Source organism: Lynx canadensis, chromosome E3 (assembly GCF_007474595.2).
Source record: "Lynx canadensis isolate LIC74 chromosome E3, mLynCan4.pri.v2, whole genome shotgun sequence".
Taxonomy (NCBI): domain Eukaryota; kingdom Metazoa; phylum Chordata; class Mammalia; order Carnivora; family Felidae; genus Lynx; species Lynx canadensis.
The window spans coordinates 27,086,270-27,095,084 of record NC_044318.1 but is presented as its reverse complement, the minus strand read 5'-3'; positions in this window follow the sequence as shown (position 1 = coordinate 27,095,084).

The following is an 8,815-nucleotide window of genomic DNA, read 5'->3' as shown; positions in this document are numbered from 1 at the left end:
AAAAAAAAAAAAAGAAGAGATCAGGAAGGCATTTTCCAGGGATTTCATCATGACCCTTTAAATGAATTTCCCATTTACACTTATATAATTGTTTCATATTGGATAGTCTTAATAATATCAAGTTTCATTTCTAAAGCAAGCTGACAAAGGCTTTTAAAGACACACTCATTCAAATGTGTTAGAGAAGCTGAGAATAATAATGTGCTGCCAGTTCATTTACTTTCAATATTTTCTGTCTAAAGGTGCCATCCTTTTTCTTAAAAAAAAAACAAAAAAAAACAAAAAAAAAAACAACCCACAGTACAGAAAAAAAAAAAAACCAGTCCACCCAGATCCCTGTCCCCAGTGCTGTCATGTCAGAGATGGCCACCCTTTTGAACCCACCCCGCATTCAGCCTCAGACGTGTCTCGGAGACCTTGTGCCCGGGAAGCTGGCTTTGCTTAAGGAGCCAGTAGCGTTTTTTGAAAGACTCTGATCTTCCGGGAGAGAATTGAAAAACCTCCGGCCCTCATTCAGGTTTTTCCTTTAAGTGAGATTGATCGAAGTCTCATTTTCAGGCGATAAAATTCACGTTTGTGGGTGTGCAGCTCTGTGAGTTTTGGCAGAGTGGATAGCCACGTATCTGTCAAGACCGTGAAGATCCAGAGCTGTTTGGTCACCGTAAAAGCTTCCCTCGTGGCCTCTTGTGGTGGAAGCCTAGCCCCGTTCTCGGGCAGCCGCTGATCTGGCCCCTGCGTCTATGGTTTTGCTTTTTCTAGAATGCCATAGAAATGAGAATCATAGAGCACGTAGCCTTTGGCATCTGGCTTCTTTCACTCAGTAGAGTGCTTCTGAGGTTCGAGCCGTGTGGCTGCATGTATCAGGAGGCATTCCTTCCTTCTTCATGCTGAGCGGCTGTCCCATGTACAGAGGCACATTTGGGGTGTTTCCAGTGTGGGACAATCATGAATAGAGCTGCTGTTAAAGATTCATGTGCAGTCTTTGTGCGAACATATGTTTTCCTTTCTTTTGGGTCGAGAGGTACGAATGGGATCGCTGGACCCCCCGGTGACCCAACAGCTGCTCCTTGTCCTTGTCGACACTTGGTATTATCTGGTTATCTTTTTAGCCCTTCTGTTATGTGTGTCGAGTTTTCTACGTGCGAGGATAGGAATGCATTCTTTAAAACCCGGCCTCAGTGATTGCTCCCGTGAGCCTCTTTCTTGAGGAAGTTGCCTGCAGGATCCCCTGGGTACGGGTGCACTTTGCTCCACGAAGTGAGTGAGCGCTTTGGTGAGGGAATTGGCCGCGTAGCGCCTGGCGAGGCGGGCACGGCAACGGGCATGGTGGGAAGAACGTGGTGTTGGCAACCTGGGACCGAATTCTCTTTCTGCCACTTATCGTGCCCTCAACATCCAGCAAATCACTCATAGCCTGCGCCTGCCTGTCCCCTTCTGTGAGATGGAGATAATCGTGGCGGCTCGCCCACCCTACCGGAGAGTGAGGAGGAACCTTGAAAATGGAAAAGTGCCATCCGCAGAAGAAAGAAGGGCATGATTATTTTTATTGCTATTGGGTTGCTGCTGGCTAAAACCCCAGGACAGAAGTAGAGCATTACTGTTATTAGCAGTGAAGGTCGAGGGGACTGGTTTTCATCTGCTTTGTTATTTTTAACCATTTTATACACATATAATCCCATGAAAATGCCAAGAAAACTGCCGGGAGTAGAAGCAGCAGGTTCTGCCGTGATTTTTAATATAAAATTCTCTTTACGCGAACACGACCTCTTGTAATCACTCACCTTCCTTCCCAGATACCAATCCCCTGCAATGTGATCGGAGACCCTGCTCATAAAAGGAGCTGTTTATATAGTTTGTGGATTATTCCTTTCCCCCCGCTTTGGACCATTTGTTTTACTGCTCAATGGCATTCTCAGTTGGTTCAGACAGGAGGAATGGAATATAATGAAATGTAGGCTGGATTATTTTTTCCCCTGGTGATGGCTGTTGTTGAAAGTTTGGCTAAAATGTCGTGTTTTGGGCTCTCTGGGGATCTGAATTATTCATGCTGTATATACCCCTTTTCCCTCTGGTAGCGAAGTCAGCAAACAGTTGAATGAAGGTGGACCATGGTTTCTATCTTCTATGCCCCAGAATATCATGTTCAAAGTTTGTGTGGAGCAAAATGTATTGGGAGCTTGGTTCTCATTTGTCCATTGGAGACAACAAATACTTCTTTCTGGGAAGTAAAAAGGGGGCAGAAAAAAAGAGCCTCTGGCCAAGCATTCTCTGATGCATCCGGTTACTGATGGTCAAGTGCAAAAAGCGACACTTCTAAAAAATTTTCTCTAATGAGATTGGGGGGCGTGGGGGGGGGGGAGCAGGGAGGGAGAGAAGAAATGAATCCGAGGTCTCCACTGACCTCTATTTTAATTTCAGAGACTCGTTTTAGAGATGTAAACCCACAAGAACAATGCCTGGCTGCGAAGCACAGCACGGAAACACTCATGTTCACTTTCAGGCAGTGCTGTGCTGGCAGAGGCAGTCTGAGCTGGTGTGTGGGGGGTGGGCTGGGGGCCTTGGCAAATGTGCCTGCCATGGTCAATTTCAAGCTACTGGTAATTGACAACTGGCTTGCAAAGTGTCTGAATATTTAACAGCCTGCTCGCAGAGCTGACTCCGGCACACCATTCATTCCCAGAAGCATTCTGCTTTTGTCAGTGATCCACTTTCACATGCTTCATTTTCCCACAGATCCCCTTTAGAAGACGTTTGTCAAGTGCACATCAGTGCACACAGTACTAGGTTAAAACACATTGGCAGATGTCACCTGCCTGATTCTGGTTTGACTGGAAAACGCCCTCACCCCTCTGCCAGGTGCTCCAGGCCTGTGGATGCCCCAGGTACTGGGCGACTGGGAAAGTTCGGGGCTTTCTTCTGATTTGCATTTCAAAGGGAAGGCCGGAACTCCTGGAGGAGAAGTTAGTCTTCCAACCAACAGCTTGGTTATTGAGGTGGCGGTGTGCAGGGGACCAGTCTCAGACCCACCTCTGGGGGTCCGTGACCCCCTGTCTTCTGGTCCCTGGTCTCTGTAGAGGGGCTGATGCAGCTTGCAAGGGTCTGTCTCAGGAGTCAGGTCCCCACGAAAAGCGCTGAGTGGTGTCAGTGGTGGGGGGCCCCGTAAAACGAACACAGAAATAACAGGAAGGGTTGGTGTTGGTCTCCTGCTGTCCTGGCGAATGGTTTCATCTCTAGAACCCCAGTTTCCTGCCTGGGTCAAGTAGATATAATCCCTCCATTATAGCAAGGGTTCTCAGATGGGAGTCCCCAGATCAGCAACAGCAGTAATGCAGATTTCTGGGGCCCTCTCCAGATCCGGAACCAGAAGCTCTGGGGGTGGGTCCAGTGATGGGCCAGTGCTTACTGAGCTCTGCAGGTGACCCCGATGCCTGCTTGGGTGCGAGACCCACGGAATCATGGGGCCGTGGATGTGAACACTTGGCCCGGAGCCCGACACAGGCTGCGTCAGCCGCGGTTCCCCTGGGGGCACTGGGAGGCAGAAAACATTTCAGGTGGTCTGCAGGTTGAGGAAGGGGACAGATAATGCTGCCAGCTCTTTGTTGGTGACTTTGTGGGAAGGCGTGGCCAGGAGGAGAAGGAAGCAGGGTTGCTTTTGCAGGATCAGGGCAATGAAGCACGTCTCTCTCAGGTGTGGGCTGCCTCATTCTATTGTTGCCCCTTACAAAGCTCCCTTCTCTTAGTTTGGGGCGCGGTGCTTTGACTCGACTCACGGAGCCCTGGGATAACTTGATCCGTCTGCAGAGGGGGAAACAAAGGCACGATGGACCACCCTTCCTACAGTTCAACCCGTCAGCTTCCGTCACTCCCCAGTGCTCTTACTTGCTTTGTTTTCTCTCCTAACACTCATCACTCGCTGCACTTAATTTATCATTTGTTATAGTGTTACTTGTCTCATGTTTCCCTTGCCTAGCAGATTATAAGTACCATAAAGGTGTGCCTTTGTGTCCTCCGTTAGCCTAGTGGCCACGTGCAATGTAAGAGATCTCGTAAAGGTCTGTGGATGGCAAGGGCGAGAGGATGAGGGAGAATTGTGGGAGACAACAGCCCAGGGCACTTCACAGATGGAAGGAGACGTGTTTTGCGTCTCAGTGTGTCTGAGCTTTCTTAGATGATCTGGAAAGCACTGAAAAAGGCCATTAGAAGGCAGAGAGCAGGGAGGCCTGCGTGGCCCAGTTGGTTAACCATCCGACTCTTGATTTTGGTTCAGGTCACGATCTCACAGTTCATGCGTTCAAGCCTCGCGTCTGGGCTCTGCCCTGCCTGTGCTGAGCCTGCTTGGGACTCTGTCTCTCCCTTTCTCTGCCCCTAACCCACTCATGCGCTCTCTCTCTTAACAAAAGGTAATAAAACAAACCTTAAAAAAAACAAAACATAGAGAGCAAAACAAAACTGGAGGCATCAACCTTCCTGAGTTTGAAATAGATTACTACTGAGCCATGGGAATTAAAATAGTATGGTCCCAGCAAACAAGACAGACCTATAGACCGATGGAGAATAGAGAGCTCTGAAATAAACCCGCACATTTGCCATCAACCGATCTCTGAGAGGGGTGTCAGGAATGCAGCATAGGGAACGGATAGTCTCTTCAACACATGGTGCTGGGGGAACTGGATGTCCACGTGCAAAACCAAACCAAATCGGACCCTCATCTTACACCATTCTCAAAAATCAACTCAAAACTGGGCACCTGGTGACTAGTCGGTTAAATGCCCGACTCTTGGTTTCAGCTCAGGTCATGATCTCACGGTTTGTGGGTTCGTGCCCCATGTCAGGCTCAGCGCTGACAGTGAGGATTCTCTCTCTCTCTCTCTCTCTTTCTGCCCCTCCCCTTCTCTCTCTCTCTCTCTCTCTCTCTCTCAAAATAAATAAATTAATTAAAAAAACCCAGCTCATAACAGATTAAAGACTTGAATGTAAGGCCTGAAAAGGTGAAACTCCTAGAATAAAATCTTTTAAAAAAGCCTCTTGACCTTGGCAGTGATTTCTTGGATATGACACCAAAAGCACAAACAACAAAAGCAAAAACAGACAAATGGGACTGTGTCAAACTTAAAAGCATCTATGCAGCAAAGGAAGCAATCAGCAGAATGAAAAGGCAGCCTACACAATGGGAGAATATGTTTGCAAGCCATATATCAGATAAGGGTTTACTAGTCAACATATATCGGGAACTCATACAACTCAATAGCATAAACCCCCAAATGATCCAATTAAAATACTGGCAAAGACTTGCATAGGCCTTTCTCCAAAGAAGACCTACAGATGGCCAACAGATACATGAAACGTTGCTCCACCTCACTAAGCACCAGGGAAATGCACTTCAAATGAACTACCACCACATGCATGTTAGGATGCCTGTTACTAAAAAACAAAACAAAACCCCGAACTAAAAAACCCAAACAAACCCAAACAAACCCGAAAAGCTAAGTGTTGGTGAAGATGGAGAGGAACTGGAATCCTTATACATTGTTGCTGGCAATGTCCAAAGGTGCCTCTGCTATGGAAAACAGTATGGAGTTTCCTCACAAAATTCAAGATAGAATGGAAAGAATAGACTAGAATTACCATATGATCTAGCAGTCGACTTCTGGGTATGTATCCGAAAGAACTACAATGAGGATGTCAAAGAGATGTTTGAACTTCTCTGTTCTTCGTAGCCTTATTCACAATAAATGAATAGGTAAAGAAAATCTGCTATATACATACAATGGAATGTTAGCGTGAATGAAGGACATCCTGCCAAATGGAAGAACCCGGAGGACATTATGCTAAGGAAATAAGCCCTTCGTGGAAAGACAAATACTGCGTGATTCCATTTATATGAAATATCTAAAATAACCCAACTCGTAGGACCAGAGAGGGGAATGGGGTTTGCCAGGGGATCGGGGAGAGGGGAGCTTGATTTTCCATGGATATAAACTTTCAAACAGGCAAGATGAATGAGTTATGGACATCTGCTGTACAACGTAGTGCCTATAGTTAACAATACTGTACTGCGTGCTTAAAAAAATTTAAGAGAGTAGATCTCATGTTAAACGTACTTAAACACCAGTACCACACGCCCCCCCCCCTGCAGAAAAACCCCAAAATCAAAGGAGCCCAGGGAGACTTTGGGAGGCGATGGATATGTTTATTATCTGGGTTGTGCTGATGGCTTCAGGGATGTATGCATGGGTCCAGACTCCCAAATGGTTTACGTTAAATATGTGTGTGGGGAGGTTGTATATTAGTTACACTTCTGTGGAGCTTTAAGAAAGAAGGGAAGGAAGAAAGAAAGTAGTCCCGGGGGAGGGGAGACATTGCTCCTTTTAGGAATACCGACCAGTACGGTGTCTCTTCCCAGGGTCACCACCTGTGGTCCTGTTTTCATTTATTTGCATGTTGCTTTTCTGCCCTGCGTGGTCACCCCTGAAGGAAAACATGTCAATTACACAAAGGGGGAAAGAAACTTGAAATCCATTGTTCTTTTTAGTGTGAAAAATTAATTTGAGAGTAAAGCTGGTATTTGGAGCTTGAGATAATTGGGCACGCTTTTTTGAAATTCTGTCTGATGGGACTTAAGGGAAGGTCAAGTTAGGTAATTCGTTTCACCTTTGAGGTGTGCCCAGGGGAGGGAGGGAGGAGGGATCCAACCATAAGTTATGGTAGTAGCATAATATATAATAATAAATAAAATAAAATCATTGAGTGTATAACAAGTAATAATTACATATAATTTATAATGACTATGTATATACTTATATTACTATTAGGTATTATATATTATTGTGTATTATATTGTATAACATAACTAATATGCATGTTGTGTAGAATATGTAATATTCATTTATAAATACATTATTAAAATTTATAAAATATGCTACATATACATAATGATATTATCATTACTTAATAAACTTGATTATTATAATTATTATTACTTGTGTGTGTATATATGTGTGTATATATGTATATATACACATATATTTATTATATATATATACATATATATGTTGAAAGAGGAAGATTTATTATAAGAATTGGCTTGAGACCCAGGAAAGCCAGTGGTATATTTCAGTCTGAGTCTGAAGGCCTGGCCACCATGGGAGCCGATGACATTTTCCCCTTCCGAGGGTAGGGGGCGATGAGGTGAGCTGTCCTAGCCTAACAGTGAGAGGGGTTAAGTGACTTGTCCCAGGTCACCTGCACCCTTGTGTTAGTTTCCTCAGGACTTTGGTGACACATCGACCACAAACTGGGTGGCTTACAACACTGAGCATCTGTTCTCTCAGAATTCTGGAGCCTCAAAGCCTGAAATCAAGGTGTCTGCGGGGCTGTGCTTCCTCTGAAGTTCCAGGGAAGGATCCTTCCTTGCCTTTCTAAAAGCTCCCGGTGGCTGCGGGCCATCCTGACTGTTCCTCGTCTGTCTCGTAGGGGCAATCACTCCAATCGGTGGTTCCATCTTTACATGAACCTCTTCATCTGTGTGCGTGCCCTTTTCTTATAAGGACATCAGTTGTTGGATTTAGGGCCCATCCTATCTATCATGACTTCATCTTATTACATCGGCAAAAACTTCATTGCCAAATGAGGTCACATTCTGAGTTCCTGATGGATATGAATTTGGGGGGGGGGACACCCGCAACCATTACAACCCTGTGTGTCTGTCTGACTTCGGAACCGTGTCTTCTCTGATGCCCTGTGCAGGCTACAGCGTGAGGCTTCCGTGGAGGTGTGCCCCAGCCTGGTGGAGCAGAGGAAGACAGGGGAAAACAGGGTCTGGGGGCGGGGAGAAACTTCCACCAGCGGGTGACATTTGGCTTTGTGAACGTTCTTCGTGCTATTTGGCACGTCAGCTTTCTTGCCTTGTCGTGTCTGCGCTGGAGATTGTACCTTTCGTCAAAATTAAAGAGTTCTCTGACTCATTGAATGTCTATTTCACAGTCCTCTTTGACATTAACCTGGAATTCTTTGTGTTTGGCCAATATATCTCGGGGCGTGCTTTTAATTGGTCGGGTTGTGATGTTTCGAGCGTGTTTTTGTACGAGGACAGGGAGTAGCATTTTCTGTCCTGTTGGGAGCTTTTTACCTTTGGACGGGAGGGAGGAACATATAGGGAGGGGCGTCCCCGAGGCTGTGGGAGGGAAGGGGGGCCAGGGGCGCAGGAGGGCACAGGGAGCCCCGCTCTTAATTTCCTCTGGTCTTCACGGTACCTACCTCACAGGGGCAATAATCCTCCTAGTGCCTTGGAAGTTGAGGTGTTAAGCAACCTCCCTGTGGTCACGTGGCTTATTGGTGGCATCGCAGTTAGGTCACTGTCCCAGCGTGCCTCTACTGTCCACTCCCACCAGGACAGGAAGGCGGCAGACGAGGCGGAAGTGAAAAAAAAATCAGGGTTAGGAAATGGATTTAGAAGTCTATTTGTCTAGTCATCGAGGCCCTCTTGGTTCCAAGTGACGGAAAAACCACTTTGTCCCTGATTAAACATGAAAAGGAGGAGGCAGGAATTTATTAGCTCCTGTAACTGGGAAGTCTAGGGTAGCGTCTGGCTTGGGATGAGGCCAGATCCAGGCGTTCAAGCGATGTCTTCAAGACTCTGCCCCCTTTCTATCTGGTAGACAGGCTTTCTCCACCTGGGAGCTAAGGTGGGAGCTGGAGGAAGAGACTCCTCTGGGAAAGTTCCATCAGAGAAGTCTTAGGAAAGTCTCTGGTCTGGATTGAGGCTCATGTCTATCTCTGAACCGCTCATAGGGGCTGGGGATCTAGGGTTTGTGAT